At 43.8% G+C, this 19,453-nt stretch overlaps 1 long non-coding RNA gene across 7 annotated transcripts in view; it reads left to right on the top strand.

The window, feature by feature from the left end:
• Nucleotides 1–19,453, top strand: part of LOC105607801 (uncharacterized) — an 84,281-nt gene that overhangs the window by 11,885 nt on the left and 52,943 nt on the right. Inside the window, exon 3 of one of the 7 annotated variants that reach the window (XR_009599214.1) lies at nt 11,619–19,453. This exon is cut by the window's right edge and continues 21,283 nt beyond it. The exons of the other annotated variants lie outside the window; for them this stretch is intronic. This is a non-coding gene — a long non-coding RNA (uncharacterized LOC105607801). The remainder of the gene's footprint in view (nt 1–11,618) is intronic. 7 annotated transcript variants of the gene reach the window in all.

The following is a 19,453-nucleotide window of genomic DNA, read 5'->3' as shown; positions in this document are numbered from 1 at the left end:
ACCTTGGGGTACATGTGTCATTTTGAATTATGGTTTTCTCTGGTTTATGCCCAGGAGTGAGATTGCTGAATTAGATGGTAGTTCTAGTTGTTGTTGTTGTTGTTTTTGTTTTCTCAAGCAAGGCCCCCATACTGTTCTCCATAGTGGCTACACCGATTTACATTCCCACTAATAGATAGCATATTCAAAAGCAGAGACATTACTTTGCCAACAAAGGTCCGTCTGGTCAAGGCTATGGTTTTTCCAGTAGTCATGTATGGATGTGAGAGTTGGACTGTGAAGAAGGCTGAGCGCCGAAACATTGATGCTTTTGAACTGTGGTGTTGGAGAAGACTCTTGAGAGTCCCTTGGACTGCAAGGAGGTCCAACCAGTCCATTCTGAAGGAGATCAGCCCTGGGATTTCTTTGGAAGGAATGATGCTGAAGCTGAAACTCCAGTACTTTGGCCACCTCATGCGAAGAGTTGGCTCATTGGAAAAGACTCTGATGCTGGGAGGGATTGGGGGCAGGAGGAGAAGGGGACGACCGAGGATGAGATGGCTGGATGGCATCACTGACTTGATGGACGTGAGTCTGAGTGAACTCCGGGAGTTGGTGATGGACAGGGAGGCCTGGTGTGCTGCGATTCATGGGGTCACAAAAAGTCAGACATAGCTGAGCGAATGAACTGAACTGAACTGAATGGTGTGAGAGGGTTCCCTTCTTTCCACACCGTCTCCAGCATTTGGTATTTGTAGACTTATTAAGTGGTGGCCATTCTGACTGGTATGCGGTGATAACCTCAATTTAGTTTTGATTTTCATTTCTCTAATAATTAGCGGTGCTGAGCATCTTTTCATGTGCCTGCTGGCCATCTGTATGTCTTTGGAGATCTGTATGTTTTGAAAGTGAAAGTGCTTGGGCCTGTGGCGCCACGTGCAAGAGGAAGATGGGGTGGGTGCTTGGCAGTTGTGTGGAGTCTGCTCTTTGTGCTTAAGTGCCCCTCATCCCATGAGTGAAAGCCATGTTTTTGTTCCTCTCACTCAGCATCTCCATTTGGCCCAGAGCCTGTCACCAAGGAGCTGAATGACAGGCCTTCCTCCTCCTGAAACCATTCTGTCTGGGTCCCCCTTCCAGTGAGGAGTCAGTGGATCAAAAGCTCTGGTCCTGGCTAACGTAGAATTATTCCCAAGTTACACAACATCTTAAACCAGTTATACAAGAAGCGTTTCTAGAAAGCACTAAGAATGGATCTGAGGGAAGAACACCTGATTCCTCACAGGGTGACAGGGGAGAGGTGTGCTGGTGGAGGTCCTCGTGGCATCCCTAGATCTTCACCCAGACACGGGGCATCTGGGGAGGCTTAGACAGGAGAAGGAAGGGAGCTGCCAGGCAGCCCTGAAAACCAACTGCAGCAGTAGGGTTTTTTGCCATTATAGAGCCAAAGAATGGTTGTGGCTGTTAGCATAAAACTTAACCTACAAAAAGAGGTGATGGTGGGCAAAATATGGCCTATGGCCACTTTTTGTCAACTCTGGTAGAGAGGTTAAAAAAAAATCAAGTCTATGGGGAGACACATAAACTTGAACTCTAATCCTAGCTCTAATGGCTACTAGATATATGGTCTTTAAAAACATTACTTATGTATCTATTATTTTTATTTTTGGCTGCTCTGGGTCTTAGTTGCTGTGAGGACTTTCTTTAGTTGTGCTGAGCGGGGACTACTATGAAGTTATGATGTGTGGGCTTCTCACTGAGACATCTTCTGTTGCTGTGGACCATGGATGGGCTCTAGGGCATGTGGGCTTCGGTAGTTGTGGCATATGGGCCCAGTAGTTGTCATTCCCCAGCTGTAGAGCACAGTTATATAGTTGTGGTTAATAGCTGTGGTGCACCAGCTTATTTGCTCCATAGCATGTGGGATCTTCCCAGATCGGGGATCAAACCCATGTCCCCTGCACTGGCAGGCAGATTCCTTACTATACTGAGCCACCAGGGAAGCTCTAGATAAGTGGTCTTCTGGAGGTTAGTTGACCTCTCCAATTCTCATTTCCTCGAATGTAAAATGGGATAGTAATACTCACAGCTAGTATAGTAACAAGGCTAAGATTCTACATATAAAGACCTTAGCACTATACCTGGCTACATAGGCACCCAACAAATATTAGTCCCTCTTCTCTATTTGACTTTTCCTTAGGCTGGCTATTTAAAACGTTTAAAACATATGGGTGTCATTCAATACCCATTGATCCTTGGTTGTTTGAGTGATCAAATGGCAGATCCCAGAGAGGCAGGTTGTATGTCAGGATATTTTGGGGTCCCGTATTTCTTGGATGAAATATCCTTGGGATGTTTGTGTAAAGTTTGGAAGTCATTAAAGGGATTTGAAAATTTATTTTCTCAGTTAGTTGCAGGCAAAATAAACTGACTGGCTAATTGAAACAAAAAGGTAATTTACTGAAACAATATGGTGTAGCTCAGAAGGTCCAAGAGAAACTGGGAAATTAGATTTAAAACTGATGAGTCAGCTAAAAGGAGCCTTGAAGTATGAAAAAGTGAAAGTGTTAGTCACTCAGTCATGTCTGACTCTTTGTTACCCATGGACTTTAGCCCACTAGGCTCCTCTGTCCATGGAATTCTCCAGGCAAGAATACTGGAGTAGGTTGCCATTTCCTCCTCCAGGGGATCTTCTCGACCCAGGGATTGAGCCCGGGTTTCCTGCATTGCTGGACGATTCTTTACCATCTGAGCCACCAGGGAGGCCCCTAGAGGGAGACTTAGAAGCAGATGTGCCTAATTGCTAGAAAACTTTGTTTCTTTCATATTGAAATATTTAGCTTAACATTCAAAGTTCTGTAGAAAGTTTGAATTGGATGAGCTTGGTTCTATGTCTGCTCTTTCATGATGCGAGAAAGGAAAGAGGAAGGATATGGGACCAAGATCCTTCAGGGGCCCATTGACTTCCTCAGTTGAAGAGTCAGCACCTGGTTGAGTAAACTAGATTGTGACTACAAAACTCTCTTATGAAGAGAAAGTTCTCAGACTCAAAAGAAGGCATCAAGACTGTTGGGCTGAAAGGCCCGCGCCTTGTTTATCTGCTGTGGATTTTTCAACTTTGGCACTATTGACGTTTGGAGCAGAATCATTCTTTGTTGTGGAGAGCTGTCTTGCCGAATGTGTAGCAGTGTCCTGGTCTCTACTGAGTAGATGCCAGTAGCAGCACTTCCTCCCCTTCCATATCTTTGGGGTGGGGGCAAAAATCACCCCAGGTTGAGAACTAGAGGACTGGTTCATATCCCAGAGGCCCTCTGAATGTTATGCCTTCTTAGGTCTTATATAGCCATCCCTCAAGGACGTGGTCAACCTTGAGGACAGATTCAATTAGTACTTGGGATCCACTCTACTTTTTGAGGGGATCCTATATTATTCATTTACTACAAAATATTTTCATGAACTTTTCGATATGACCCTTTCTCAACAGCCTGAGATTCAGATTAAGCTTGCCTCGCCAGTGGTCTAGACCCTCAAAAGTGAATACATGAATAAGTTAATAAATGAATTTTAGAATGGAAAAGAAACATGCATCTGATTTTATTCTTTCTCCACAGTGGCTATAGTAGTTCTTTCTTCTTGTGTCATCCCAGCTCCAATGTCTATTTTTCCTTTCCGATTTCTTTCGAGGCATTACCTCTTCCTCTTCCACAGATCATGCAGTAGTGGTAGGACATGGAAACCCAGTCCTGCTTTCCTAGTAAGGAAGCCCGAGATTCCCTGGGGAATTCTCTGTCTCACATTGCTATACCTCCTAGCAACTTCTAACTCAGCCTCAACCAGTTGGAATTGTTCTCACAGGAGTTTGAGGGCTGAGGGGCAAGGAAGGGGGAAGAGGGAAGAGGAATGGATAGTTGGGGAATGTGGGTTTCCAAAGAGATTAAGAGCATCTGGTCCATTGTCTCCACTGTTTCTAAGAAAGCAGATGGGCTCAGCACCATGAACTACTCTGTCAGGAAAGAGGGGACTGATGGAGCCTTTGGGGAAGAAAAAAGAGATAGACATGGGTAGAAGAGGGAGCAGGAAATCATGCAAGCAGGAAGAGAAGCTGTTGCTCATGAAGGCAGTGGTGTGGATCCACCTGCTTATGACCCAGGCCTGTAGCTTGCCCCCCAGACCTTGGATTACTTACATGGAGAGTGAGTAACTCAGGGCCTCACCAGCTCATGAGGACCTTTGCACTATGTTCTTTGTAAACATGTGAGGCTGTGATTCTGGGCAGTAGCTTCCCTTTAAAAACAACAACTACCACTATCACTGCGGCTGTTTGTTATTAAGCTCTATGTAGTCTGTTCAACAGTTGCATCTATTTTTCATTGGTTCCTCCCAGAAAGTCAATGAGAGGTGATAGTATTGTCCCCATCTTATGGATGCAGATATCGAGGTTCAGAGAAGTTAACTTGCCCAAAGGCAATCACAAGATTTGAACCAAGGTCTGACTCACTGGAGGGCCTGCACTGCAGATGGTGGGGACTTCCATCCTAGAACCTGCTAGCTCCAGATTCTGGAAAAATGGAGGACAGAAAATGAGAGTTCCCCACTTCTGAGTCCAGCTCAGATCCTCGTATTTCTCTGCCTACAGCTTTTGAAGCAGAACTTAACCATTTAAACTTGACTTTGGTCTGGCTTTGGAAGTGCAGTTGTCTCCTGATCCAGATATCCAGCTCTCCATCTGGTGAATTAACTTGCTTTCCATCTCCTCCTCTCCCCGGTCTATGGGTTAGCAGGCTACTTGATAGCATCTTGGCCACAGAATCAGTGTATAAGGAAAGAAAACGAAGGAAAACTTAGCTCAACTCTTGTTACCTGAGGCAGCAGCTGAAACCAATGCCCACAAAGGAGGTTTTGTATTTCCCATGAATTTAAAATGTCCCTGTCACTCATGCTACTAAATGTGCCGAGGTGGTGATCCAAAAGAGAATGCAACCATTGTGCCAGCAGGAAAGTGTATAAGGAAATAGTTCATAGCACACGTATACAGCAAAAATCCAGCGCCAAGGAGCTGTTTCTTTGTTGCTCCTGCCTTGGTTGGGGTGGGGGGAGGGGAAGAGTGGCACTGTTGAAAAGCCCAAGGCCTTCGGGAGTCCAGGGAATGCTCCCCACTCTCTCTGTGGATCCAGATCTTGCCCCCTCCCTGCCTCTGTGCTGCTTCCTCACTCCTAACCCTAGGGTGGGGGTGCGACCTTTCTGTATGCCTTTTCCAGTTCTGGTCAGGGAACATTCAAGCTTGGTTTTTGAATTCAGGTGTCTAGATGTCAGAAAGGTACTGAAAGATTATGAGCAGCTACTGAGCCAATATTGGCTTCTGACAAGCTTGGCCATTGGAGGATATTTTCTGGTGGGCTTAACTATGAAGTTCTGGGGGATCAGAGGCCATTCCTGTCAAAGGAATAACGGGTATCTTCAAAACTTCTCTTTTTTTCTCTTTTCTTTTCTCTTTCTCCTTTTGTGATTCCTTTTAAAAACAAAACAAAACTGCTCTCCCACACAGATGGAGAGGAGCCACTGTTGTGTAAGAAAATCCCATATTAGTTTACGACGCAGAAGTGCAGTGAAGCTCTGCTCCTAAGCCGACGGGTGATTCCATTTTAGGTGAAGAGTGATTCTATTTTATTTCTGAGGTTGAAAGTGAAACAAGAAGATAAAGCTTCCTAATTCTGGTTTAAGTTCTTTTTAAAAAAGTATTATTTTTAGAAATGCCTTCAGTGTTAAAGAGAATTACATTTTCCACTCTCTTCTCTCCCTTTCTTCTTTTAAAGATTTTCTGAAGGTTGTTACTATCTCTCTGATTTTTGATCATGAGGAAAAAGAGAAGTATAGTAAATTCTCATGCACTGTAGGAAAATTTAAAAATAGCAAAGGTAGGGAAATAAGTGGAATGAAATAGCAAACATGGGAGAAAACAGGATTTTCACTTTTGAATTCTCAATAATAAAGACATCTCAGCTACACACTAAGATATAAATTAATAAGGCTTTCATCTTTTGGGAGAGTGCCACCTCTGGCTCAGCCCCTGAAATATGATTTTGTGGTTTCTTTCTTGCCTCAGGGATTCATGAATGTACACAGGTCTTAGATGAAGGCAGATGAAACCTGGGATTTCAGCAGAGCCTCATACATAAGTTTTCAGAAGAGCTAGCCGACCATCAGGCTGATAACATCCTGTGGGAGCTGCATGTTGGCCTAGAGGGGAGAGAACAGAGGGATGGGATGGGGCAGACCAGAGAAAACATTTCCACTCACCTAGCCAGGCCATGAGGTCAGCATGCAGCCAGAGAGACATAGTCTTAGACTAGGTTTGCACACACCCACAGACCACCTGAGGATCTTACTGAGGTGCAGATGGAGTCAGTAAGTTTGGGGAAAGCCTGAGAACCTGCGTTTCTAGCAAGCTCCCAGCCAAAGCCAGCATCATGAGCTGAAACCTGTGCAGTCTCGCAAGGCCCTGTGCTCAGAAGGGAGCTGAGCTTGGTTTCATGGTCTACTGTCACCCTCTTGAAAGTGTTAATAGTCTTCAATATGAGCTTGTGTTTTGAAGGTAAAGCTGGATGGTCCAGTGTGGCCTGTGTGAGAATGGAGCAGATGCGTGCCGTGCAGTATGAATATGCTTGTCCCCTGTCTCTTGCTATGACACCATTGGGTACTGCAATGGGAAATGACCCATGACTATGAATTCTGGTGGGAGGTCCGCAGGTCTCAAAGCAAGTAGAGGGGAACGTGTTATGTCAGACTTAGGAAGGTTAGGAGCACTGACAGGCTTGGAAACAGAGTGTGCTGTGAACCAGATAGAAGGAAATGGTGTGCTAAGACACATGAATAACCAAGGAACCATTTCATACCCTTTTATGTTGCTTCTCTTTATTAAGCCAGCCACGTATGCTAAAAATGATGCTGCAGAAAGAAAGGAAAGTTTCATTTCCTTTCACTCCTTCCTTATTTGTCAGGAAAGAGAAGGTACAGATTGTTCATAGAATATGTGCTTATTAAGAGGTAGAATAACAGTTGATATATTCAGTGTTTTCACTGTTCTGTGAAGAACAAAATTCATCTGTGTGTACAATTACAATATACAAATTGTATGATTCCATGTATGAATTTATCTTTACTTTTCCATTTAAAACCGGCATTACATGGTAAAAGGATAAATGGGAAATCCATGCTAGAAATGTAAAATCTTAAAGTGTCTGTACTTAGAATGATATTAAATAGCAAATATAAGACACTGCAACAATTTGAGGGGTTGTGGAGGAAAGAAAAAACTGTATCTTCAGTACCTGTCATGGTATGTTTTTCCTGCCTTTTTAACAAAGGGCTCACATTTTGATTTTGTACTGAGCCACACGTATTATAGAGCTGGCCCTGCCCTTAAGTGATGCTCATGTTCCAGGCCACATTTTGAGAAAATGAGAGTCTAGAGCCAGGTTTCAAAGCCAGGCAGCTCTGGGTTCAATTGCAGATACTACCACCTGCTAGTTGTTCCTGTGATCTTAGGGATTCCTTAAAGGAATACATAAAAGAGAGGGAAACATTATCTTTATGTCTTAATAATTGTCTAATCTGATATGTGATATTTTTGCTCCTATACTTTAGTTTCCTTATCTTATAAAATGTGGATGGTAGTTCCTCCCAGCCAGAAATTCAAAAGGCAACCCCTCCTCTAAACTTTCTTGCTCTCTGCAGATGCTGGAGCTGAACCAGTGATCCATCCCTCCTCTGCTGTAGTTAGAGGTTGACCTGGTCGGCCAGGGAACCAATGTTCCACATCTTCTTTATCCATTCATCTGTCAGTGGACATTTAGGTTGCTCCCATGTCTTGCCTATTGTGAATAGTGCTGCTATGAACACAGTGGGGTGCTTGTATCTTTTTGAATTATAGTTTCATATGGATATATGACCAGGAGTGGGATTGGCAGATCAAATGGTAATTTTATTTTTAGTTTTCCGAGGAACCTACATACTGTTTTCCCTAGTGACTCTCCCAACTTACATTTCTACCAACAATGTAGGAGGATTCTCTTTTCTCCACACCCTCTCCAGCATTTGTTATTTGTAGACTTTTTAAATAATGAGCATTCTTACTGGTGTGAGATGATACCTCATTGAGTTTTGATTTGCATTCCTCTAATAATTAGGAATATTGAGCATCTTTTCATAAGCTTATTGGTCTTCTTTGGAGAAGTCTAGGTCTTCTGCCCATTTTTGGATTGGGTTGTTTGTGTTTTTGCTGTTGTTGAATTGTATGAGCTGCTTGTATACTTTGGAAATTAAGTCCTTGTCTATCACATTATTTACAAATATTTTTTCACATTCTGTCTTTTCATTTTGTTTGTGGTATCCTTTTCTGTGCAAAAGCTTGTAAGTTTGATTAAATACCATTGGTTTATTTTTGTTTTTTATTTCTATTACCTTGAGAGACTAATCTGAGAAAACATTGGTACAATTTATTACAAAGAATATATTGCCTATGATCTCTTCTAGGAGTTTTATGATGTCACGTCTTATATTTAAGTCTTTAAGCCATTTTGAGTTGATTTTGATGTATGCTGTGTGGCTGTGTTCTAACTTCATTGATTTACATGTGGCTGTCCAACTTTCCCAACACCACTTGTGGTAGAGACTTTTTCCCATTGTATATTCTTGCCTCCTTTGTGGAAGATTAATTGACCATAAGTGCAGGGGATTATTTCTGGGTTGTCTATTCCATTCCATTTAGGCGTATTTTTGGTTTTGTTTCAATACCATACTGTTTTGATTTTTGTAGGTTTGTAATATTGTCTGAAGTCTGAGAGGATTATGCCTCCTGCTATGTTTTTTTCTCCCCCCTCAGGATTGCTTTGGCAATTCTGGACCTTTTCTAGTTTCATGTGAATTTTAGGATTATTTATTCTAGTTCTATAAAAAATGTCCTGGGTAATTTGACAGGGATCACCTTAAATCTGTAGATTGCTTTGGGTTGTTTGACAATTTTAACAATATTAATTCTTCCAATCAGAGGGCATGGAATATACTTCCATTTCTTTGAATCATCTTCAGTTTCCTTTATTAATGTTTTATAGTTCTCAGTGTGTATGTCTTTCACCTCCTTGGTCAGGTTCATTCCTAAGTATTTTATTTTTTGGAGTTCAATTTTAAAAGATACTGTTTGTTTGCATTCCTTTTCTGGTATTTCATTGTTAGTGTAAAGAAGTACAACTGATTTCTGTATGTTAATCTTGTATCCTGCTACTTTGCTAAATTTATCAGTTCTAGTAGTTTTTGTGTGAAACCTTTAGGTTTTCTATCTATAGTATCATGTCATCTGCATATAAGAACAATTTTACCTTTTCCCTTCCAATTTGGATACCTTTTATTTATTTATTTTTCTTTTCTGATTGCTATGACTGGGACTTCCAATAAATACTGTGTTGAATAGAAGAGGTGAGAGTGGGCATCCTTGTCTTGCTCCAGATTTTAGTGGAAATGCTTTCAACTTTTCACCATTATATTCATTTTACTTTAGTGCAGTATTCTACTTATTCCACATATAACACTGAATATAACAGGGTCCAACTTTACCAACTGGTGATCTTTACTAATTCCACAGTCTTCAAGTTTGAAGTTTTCCCAGGATTTTTTGAAAATTCCCAGGAAATTACATTTATATCCTCTTCTGTCCTCAAGGACAACTTCCGCATGTGACCTTTTTTGACCTTACATCAAGCTAGCTACAGGACTCTTTGTAAGTTTACCCCAAAGAATTCACTTCTATGCAAAGTGCTCTTTCTTTTCTTTTTTAATTTAAATTTATTTATTTTAATTGGAGGCTAATTACTTTACAATATTGTATTGGTTTCACCATACATCAACAAGAATCTGCCACAGGTGTACACGTGTTCCCAATCCTGAACCCCTCTCCCACCTTCCTCCCCGTACCATCCCTCTGGGTCATCCCAATGCACCAGCCCCAAGCATCCTGTATCCTGCATCGAACCTGGACTGGTGATTCGTTTCTTATATGATATTATACATGTTTCAATGCCATTCTCTCCAAATCTCGCACCCTCTCCCTCTCCCACAGAGTCCAAAAGACTGTTCTATACATCTGTGTAGAAACTGTCAGGGTAACAAAGACAGTAACAAAGAGGCGTGAGCCCTCCCCACAATCAAAATTTAAACTCTCTGCAGGGATTGTATTGCAGATTCTCTCTTGGACTCAGTGCTGTGAATTCTATCTCACCACCACTCCCATTCCTCTTTTATTTTTTACAGCACAATTTATTTCTCCCAAATCACTATCAACCTGTACATCTGTGCTATCCTAATATGACACGTGAGACCTTCTTTTATCATAATCAGTCTTCTTAAGAGAGTAATTGCAGCTGTATGTAGAAACATCTTTTGTTTTTATTCACACTATGGTTGCTTCCTCTATAAAGGGTTTCCTAAATCTTCCCTCCTACTTTCCAGCTTCGCAAAAAAATTTCTATTGTTTATACCATTTCTATTAACCTGTTAATACTTCTAACATGTAACTAACGAGGTTACATATTTGATGGAATATACGACTAAGGTCTGTCTAGTCAAGGCTACGGTTTTTCCAGTAGTCATGTATGGATGTGAGAGTTGGACTGTGAAGAAGGCTGAGCACCGAAGAACTGATGCTTTTGACTGTGGTGTTGGAGAAGACTCTTGAGAGTCCCTCGGACTGCAAGGACATCCAACCAGTCCATTCTGAAGGAGATCAGCCCTGGGATTTCTTTGGAAGGAATGATGCTAAAGCTGAAACTCCAGTACTTTGGCCACCTCATGGGAAGAGTTGACTCATTGGAAAAGACTCTGATGCTGGGAGGGATTGGGGGCAGGAGGAGAAGGGGACGACCGAGGATGAGATGGCTGGATGGTATCACGGACTCGATGGATGTGAGTCTGCGTGAACTCCGGGAGTTGGTGATGGACAGAGAGGCCTGGCGTGCTGCGATTCACGGGGTCGCAAAGAGTTGGACATGACTGAGTGACTGAACTGAACTGAACTCTGTCTTTCTCTGTGTCCCTGTCTGGCTTTTTCCCTCCGTTTAGCTTTGTCTATAACAGGTTTGGCATTCATCTGTGGCCTGGCTCAGGAGAACTGCTCTTGTGTGTCTCTTCTCATCTCTTCCCTACTCTTCTTACAGTGACTTCTGGGAACTTGGGGTTGGACAGGCTCTGGGCAGGGAAGGAGTGGGAATCCCTTAGCCTGTGTTAGGACTGAGGGGCCATGAGATGTCCCCCTGAGTAACACAGAAGGGACTCCAGTGGTAAAGAACCACCAAAGAGGGACTCCAGTGGGAAAGAACCACCAAAGACCAGGACAGTTGTCACCCAGACTCACTGAGCAGACAAGGACAGCCTGGGAGAACTGGCTCCTTGCCTGCTGCCTTTGCAGCCTATGGGTGGGATACTTGTTTCCCTTCATTGGTCCCAAAGGGCTGGATGACATGACTGTGGTGTCCTGTTGTCAACAAGTGTCTCTCAGATGTTCCCAGACCTTAATGGGTGGTCTGACCTCAGCCCGACCTTGTCTCATTCTCCTAAATTTGGAAATTGTCTCCATTGATGACTTTTCTCTCCAGGTGCTCCTGTTCATCAAGGTGGAGGAGAAAGTCTAGAAGCTTCCTCATGCTGCTTGCAGGGCCTCCTCAAGAGAGGCTCTGGTGAATGGAGAGAAACAAGCTCCTGTTGAAGGAAGAGGCAGTGGATAAGGGGGTGGACCACATCTATGCCACATCTATGTTCAGGGAAGGCTGAACATCACACCCATGACTGTAGGGACAGAGGAAGCCACCTGGGACTGTCTGGGGAGGATTGAAATCAAGTCCCATTGAGTCTAAGTTAAACTGAGGCTGTCAGAACTGAAGCGGAGAGGGTAGGGGTGTAGATGACAGCTGGGTGAGTCAGCACTTTGTGGGGTTGGAGAATCTTTCCCTAATTTAGCCTCCTGTGGGATCCCTTTGTTTCGGTCTTCACCCCATATCACCTGGGCTCTTATTTCCCAGCTTGGAAATATGCCTGAAAGTGGCTGACCTGAACCAGGACTCACTGTCTCTGTGGAAATGGTAATTAATCTCTTCCCTTCCTTCCTGTATCCTTCTTCCCAGCACAGCTTGTGCTACCCAGGGCCTCTGTACAATCCAGTAGAACCTGGGTGAACAGAGGAGAGAGACTCCCAGGGAGGACAGGGTGGAAGGATGCCTTGGGGTGAGTGTGAAGGACTGTAATGACATGGGGACATGGAACATGTGACTTTGGCTACTGTCTTGTCCCCTGCAGTGCTTCTGGCTGCAGGTGGTCCTTTCTGTTTCCATTGGCCACCTTGGTAACTCCCTGCTGAAGGCAGCTTTCTGCAGACTTCCCATCAAGCTCACTGCAGCCAGGGGTGCCCCCCAACACCCAGGGGAGCTAAACTTCCTGTGTTATGGAAACTGGTGGATGACACCACTCCCGATGGGTCCCCCTGGGACACCCAGCTTCCTCTCTAACCTTGACATTCTTATCTCCGGCCACCACCCTCTTATGTTGTGCCCACCCCATCAGTGTCCTTTTCTTCGCCCTCACCAAAGCGGGGTCTCTCTGCCACTGTGTTTCAATTTTTTTGTGGTCTGTTTCCTACTCTGATGACATGTCCTTTCCTATCTAGCCACAAATCATTCAGATACTACATTGTGTTACCCAGTTAAACTTGGTTCCTGACCTGGTCTTCTCATCTTACTTCATCTTATCAGTTTATCAATTTCCCATCTAAAAAACTTTTTAAAAAAACACAGTTCTATTTATTATTCAGCAAGCAGCAGGAGGGCAAGGGGAAGGGCCCAGCATGGACAGCCTCCCAATATCGCCATGGGTTTCCATTTGTTTCCCCAACCTGGAGGGCTGAGAGACTCTTGACTGTAGAAGAACATGAACCCAGCTGCTGACCCTTGGGCAAAACAAATGACCCTGGCCTAAGTACCAACTCATGAACCCGACCCCAGGCCTATCTCACTAGGGCCGCTGAGGCCTCTTGGAGCCAGGCTGGCTAAAGTCTGGGGTTCTGATTCCAGGTTGTGGGCAGGTGGACTTAGGTCTCAAGCTCCAGGCCAAGCCAAAGGCCAGCCTTCAGGTCCATAGCCTGAATGTGGCACAAACAAGCCACTGGGGCTATCTGGTATACTAACACTGCCATTTATGCTCCAGAGGAGTGGAGAAGTTAGGGCAGTACAGCTCATCCTGGCTCCCCCAGGCTATTCACCTACGCTGGCTTCTGGAAAATGCCCCTAGAAAAGCAACCTTTAGTTCCTGTCAGATGGGGCAGGCTTAGAGAGCAAACTAGCTTAAGGTATAGAAAAACGCATTTCTGCTTTAGATAATCTAGTCTATGATACTGCACATCCGTCATTTCACTTGTCTTTTAGGATGTTTTACAAGTTTGGGTTGAAAACTGGGCATAATGTACTAAGTAAAAGGACCTGAATTAGGATTTACGTGGATCTGGCCAGGCATTAGGCTGTGTTTACTGTTTGCTGTAGCTGTGAGAGGCTCCTTGTCCACTGAGATCCTTATTTTTGTCTCCTTCATTGTCCCTGAGTTTCCCTAGGGACTTAACTCTTTCCTGAGACACACAGTTCTTCCCGTCGTGTTCCCCTATCGCAGGGGAGCCCTGTGATGCGAGGGGGTGGGGTGGGGTGGATGAGGGGAGGGAGGAAGCGCTCTGTGCTCCTGTGATTAGGTCTCAGTCTTCATGAGCCTGTACTGACCTTCGCCAGTGCTTCTCAGTTTCATTTTGTTTTCCTCTGTTAGCTGAGACAGGAAGGCTTAGAGGGGACTGGATTTGAATATTTTCCATCTCCAGGCTCTGGTAAAATCCCAGTAGGTTAGGGTCTAGTAAAAGTCTTAAAGGCAGTGCTTTGTAGAACATGTGCTGGGCATAAATAAAAACAGCCATTTTCCCTTCCTGCTGGAAGCACTAGGGAATTTTTCTCTGATCGTCACTGTGAAAAGTTAGTGGGGCTCCTGGACATCAAACACTTACAAAAGGTGAGGATCTCTAACTCCCAAGACTTGTTCACACTGAGTCTCCAGCAATTTGTTAGTTATATTTAGGTTTCCCTACCTGGGTTCTGGTTCCCTCCAAGGTTTCTGCTCTTGGATTTCTGTTCCAAAAAAATGATGATTTTCTGTATCTGTTTGTTGGTCTCTTCAGTTTGGGGGGAGGGGCAGATGTTTGGCCTGTGACCTCAGTTCTTTGGGGAGATAAGGGTTACTAGTCTGCCGTTTGCTCATCTTTTTTTGTGTGTATGTAGACAGGAGAGACAACTCCCAAGTTCCTTACATTCTGGACTAGAAACCAGAAGTGTTCTCATTTAATTAGATTTTTTTCAGTTGAAGTTCAGAGATGTTTGGTCACCCACCCATTAGGTACAAGAGCCAGGACTGGAGAACTCAGGGGATGCGACTCGTGTTGGTGATCTTTCTCATATACCAGATGCTCACTGAAGGTGAGGCAGTGGCTTAAAACAACTCAGACCCTGGCCCTGAGGAAGTCATTACTGGATCCCAATCTTTGCTTCTCTCCTCAATCAGGATTTCCATCCTCCAGGGGTTAGTACAAACCCTGTCGCAGGTGGCAAGGCAGAAGCATCCAGGAGAGATGCCTCAGTCTCGTTCTGCTTCCAGCACTGGATTTCCCTTCCCTATCCTGATTGTTGTCCCCGTGGATAAGCAGGAGGGTTCACACAAACAGGAAAGTTATTGACTGAATAATGGTGGAGCGCTAAGAACATATTTGACCAGAAAACCTTTTCAGATGCATTCTGTCCACATTTGGGGCTACCAGTGTGGTGCCAATCTAGGCTCCATGATTAGTCTTGTATAGGGTTGGGATTCTGCAGGAACCCCTGACATTGAGCACCAAGGGAGCTGGGGAGCCTCACAGCCAGCCTGCTCCACACCCTGTGCATGAATGTTCTGATTCCCTGGTGGTGGAGACCATGGCTGAGTCCCATAATCTCACCTCTTGGACCCACAGTTACTCCCTCTGTGTCCAGAGTTGTCTAAGGGGCTCCTGTTCCTGGAGGCAGTCTTCATGGCAGGCTTTCATTCTCAGAACTGCTCTGGAATCTTCCCATTTAGGACAGGGTTCTCTTTTAGGGACAGGAGTTCTAGCCTCCATTAACCCTGAGCACCTAGACGAAAACTTGTTATTTTCTCACAGACACAGGAACAGGTCTGGGTTTGCTGAGGGATCCCAGTGGGCAGTTGAAGGGGCTTGTAGCCCCTGCCTCCCTGCCCTTCCCCTGAGCCTCAGGCTCTTGTTTCTTCCTTTCATTGGAGGGGCTTAGAAGCGTACTGATTATCTTCACTGTGGGATGAAGTTTGGACTGTCGATGCCAGAAGGTGGTAATTTCCCTTGGTAGAGCTTCTTGTTAGCCCTCTTGTATCACTTCAAGTAATTTGCTTGTGGTTGTCGTGGGGTAAGTTACCAAGCTATTTATTGCTGTGCCCTAGTCCCTGTCTGAATAGACTTTCAAAGAAAGGCAAAGGTAAATTCATTTGCATTTCTAGCCAATTATAGACATCTGATCCTGAAAGTGGCATATTAGTAATACGATACTGTGTACCAAATTATCTCAAATCATAGTAAGTCTTAAAATAAGCACCATTTCTGATCTCACAGTTTCTGTCAGTCAGGAGTCAGCTGCATAGCTGGCTCAGGGTCCCTCTTGAGGCTGCACTCCAGGCTTTGGCCAGGGTTATAGTCATCTCAAGGCGAATCTTGGGGAGAATCCATCTGCTTCCAAGTTCATTCACGTGGCTTTTGGCAAGCCTTGGGTTCTCTCTGGCCGTGGTCCTAGATATTAGTTCCTTGCCACGTGGGATCCTCTTTGGGGAAGTTCATAGTTTGGCCTCTGGCTTCCCTCAGAGCATTGAGGGAGAGTAAGATCAAACAAGACCAGATGGTCCTGTTGTTTTATAAGCTAATTTTGGAGGCGTCATTCTATCACTTCTGCTGTATTCTGTTTGTCAGGAGTGAGTCACTAGGTCTAGCCCACACTTAAGGGGAGAGGATTAACAGGGGTGTGAGGACCAGGAGGTGGGGACCACGGGGAGTCCTCTTGGTGGCTGCCTACCACCGGTTGTTAATTTCTTTGTGTGTTTCCCTGCCCAGATCAGAAGTTACAGGGCATCTGTTATAGAATGTGATCCAGGCTCTTGTGTGGGAGGTGAATTTAGCTGGGTGTTCCTCAGCGGGCAGAGATGACCTGGAGATAGAGTCACTGGGCTGAAAGAGAGGGAATTGCCCAAGATTAGCAGTGGCTCCAGGGGCTTGAGGAAAAGTGGGCGGAGGAATCTACAAGCATCAGTGTCTTGTATGCAAGTGTCCTAGCAGCCAGTAGGACTCCTGATGGATGAGCTGACATACTTGCTACAGCTCTGTGATCGGCACTTCAGTCTCAGGAGCTGTGTGAAATTTGCTTAATCCCCTAGATGACAAAGAGGTTGTGGAGCCACCTGCCTGTGTGTAGAATGCACGGTCTTGGATAACAAACATCCCAGTAGCAACCATGGTATACCAAAGAATAGTCTTTCCTAGGTAATTTTTTGACAGACTGTAACACTCAAGAGTTAAAGAACACCCAATAATGACTGATATTGGGAGGGTTCATGTTGTAGTAATGAACAGTACTAGATAGAATTTAATTTAGGAAAAGTTATGTGATATTTCTTTTGCTTTAACATTTGTAAAAGTATATTACGTTTGGGTTTATTATGTACTTAATCTTGACAACTCTTTGTACGTATTGTTTATTCTTTTGATAGAAGGGAAATTGAAGCACAGAGAAGTGAATATGAATATACGTTTAGGGGGCTAGCATAGAAGGAGAAGCCAGGACTGGAGAACACTATTGTGAGGAATCCATTTACTTGGCTTAAACTAACCAAAGAATGGAAGTATACTGACTATAACTGAGAAGTCCGGGATTAGGGCTGTAGTCAGGCAGCAGGTATGCAGGGTGCAATTCAAGTCATCAGGATGCCATTGTCCTCTCTTGTCTGTCTCCATCCTCATGTACTTCTGCCTTTCAGGCTTTCTGTAATACCAGGACACCTGGCAGCAGGTTCAGACCATAAACCTTCCATGATCAAGTACCCCTGAAAATGCAGTGGCTCCTACAAAAGTCCCAGCCAAGTCTGACTGTGTCTTTCAGCCTCCAGTTGGGGGACACATTTGTGTCTGCATCTCTCACTGAGAGAATGCAATGCTCCTTTTGACTTGGCCCGGGGCACATGCCCATCTTGGACAATGGGTTTGTGGAGGGACGGTTCGTTCTGTATATCAACCGAGACTGAGCAATGGAAGTCATTTCCCCAGAAACGAGCATTATTCAGTAGAGATACATACAATTGACTTCTTCCAGTAGAAATGATAACTCCAAACATGGCATTTTGTTGTGTCATTGGATAGTAACTGATTAAGAATCTATTCGAAAATAAATTTGGTCATTCCTGATATGCTATATACATTCAGTTCAGTACAATTCAGTCACTCAGTCATGTCTGACTCTTTGTGACCCCATGAACTGCAGCACGCCAGGCCTCCCTGTCCATCACCAATTCCTGGAGTCTACCCAAACCCATGTCCATCAAGTCGATGATGCCATCCAACCATCTCATCCTCTGTTTTCCCCTTCTCCTCCTGCCTTCAATCTTTCCCAGCATCAGGGTCTTTTCAAATGAGTCAACTCTTCGCATCAGGTGGCCAAAGTATTGGAGTTTCAGCTTCAACATCCATCCTTCCAATGAACACCCAGGCCTGATCTCCTTTAGGATGGACTGGTTGGATTTCCTTGCAGTCCAAGGGACTCTCAAGAGTCTTCTCCAACACCACAGTTCAAAAGCATCAATTCTTTACTGTTCAGCTTTCTTTATAGTCCACCTCTCACATCCATACAAGATTACTGGAAAAACCATAGCCTTGACGAGATAGACCTTTGTTGACAAAGTAATGTCTCTGTTTTTGAATATGCTGCACAGGTTGGTCATAACTTTCCTTCCAAGGAGCAAGTGTCTTTTAATTTCATGGGTGCAATCACTATCTGCAGTGATTTTGGGGCCCAAAAAATAATGTCAGTCACTGCTTCCCTATCTAATTGCCATGAAGTGATGGGACCGGATGCCATGATCTTAGTTTTCTGAATGTTAAGCTTTAAGCCAACTTTTTCACTCTCCTCTTTTACCTTCATCAAGAGGCTCTTTAGTTCCTCTTCACTTTCTGTCATAAGGGTGGTGTCATCCGCATATCTGAGGTTATTGATATTTCTCCCGGCAATCTTGATTCCAGCTTGTGCTTCTTCCAGCCCAGGGTTTCTCATGATGTACTCTGCATATAAGTTAAATAAGCAGGGTGACAATATACAGCCTTGACGGACTCCTTTTCCTATTTGGAACCAGTTTGTTGTTCCATGTCCAGTTCTAACTGTTGCTTCCTGACCTGCATATGGATTTCTCAAAAGGCAGGTCAGGTGGTCTGGTATTCCCAACTCTCTCAGAATTTTCCACAGTTTATTGTGATCCACACAGTCAAAGGCTTTGGCATAGTCAATAAAGCAGAAATAGATGTTTTTCTGGAACTCTCTTGCTTTTTCTTGCTAAATACATTACTGGTTTTTAATCCATTTCATCAGTCTTAACATCTTATTTAATAATTAATGTAATTAATGAGTTGAATAAATCTTTGCCACCTGTTCACTTTATAGTTCTGTGAAAGTCAAGCTTTTAACTTTAAAATATTATATTTTAACAAGCAGGAGACTACTTTGTTCTTTTTATTTATGATTCTCATTTTTCTTTAAAAGCCATCTCGGTAATATATCCTCATGAGAGTTGTAGCTTTAAATCTGTCTGACTTTTTAAACAACTTGCCATTGAGGTGAGTCAGACTTGTGAGTGGATACCCCAGCCTCCGGCCAAGCTGCCCTGGCAGAAGCTATGTGGAACAGGGATAAGCCATCCCTACAAAGTTCTGCCCAAATTGTAGATTAATGAGCAAAGTGAGTAAATTATTGTTTTGAAGTCATTTGTAATATAAAATAAATGATACAGGGGACATTCCTTTAATTTTGGGAGGAAGGCTAAAATTAAAAATATAGCAGGAGTTTCTGTTTGTGCTTCCATTACTTATTCCTTATGTGAGATCTAATTTCCACGTCATCTAGGGGTAAAAAGGCATTTCTTCATCAAAGGCTGTTATGACAGTGACTCTTGGCCTCTTAGATCTTCTCACACTGGAGAGAAAAGGAAAGATGGAAGCCACATACAGATTATAAAGAAAGTAAATATTAATACTGTCAAGTGCTGTGGGCTTCTCTGGTGGCTCAGATGGTAAACAAATCCTCCTACCTTGTGGGAGACCTGGGTTGGGTCCCTGGGT

The sequence above is a fragment of the Ovis aries genome, chromosome 2, assembly GCF_016772045.2.
Source record: "Ovis aries strain OAR_USU_Benz2616 breed Rambouillet chromosome 2, ARS-UI_Ramb_v3.0, whole genome shotgun sequence".
Taxonomy (NCBI): domain Eukaryota; kingdom Metazoa; phylum Chordata; class Mammalia; order Artiodactyla; family Bovidae; genus Ovis; species Ovis aries.
This window is presented reverse-complemented; position numbering and strand designations above follow the sequence as displayed.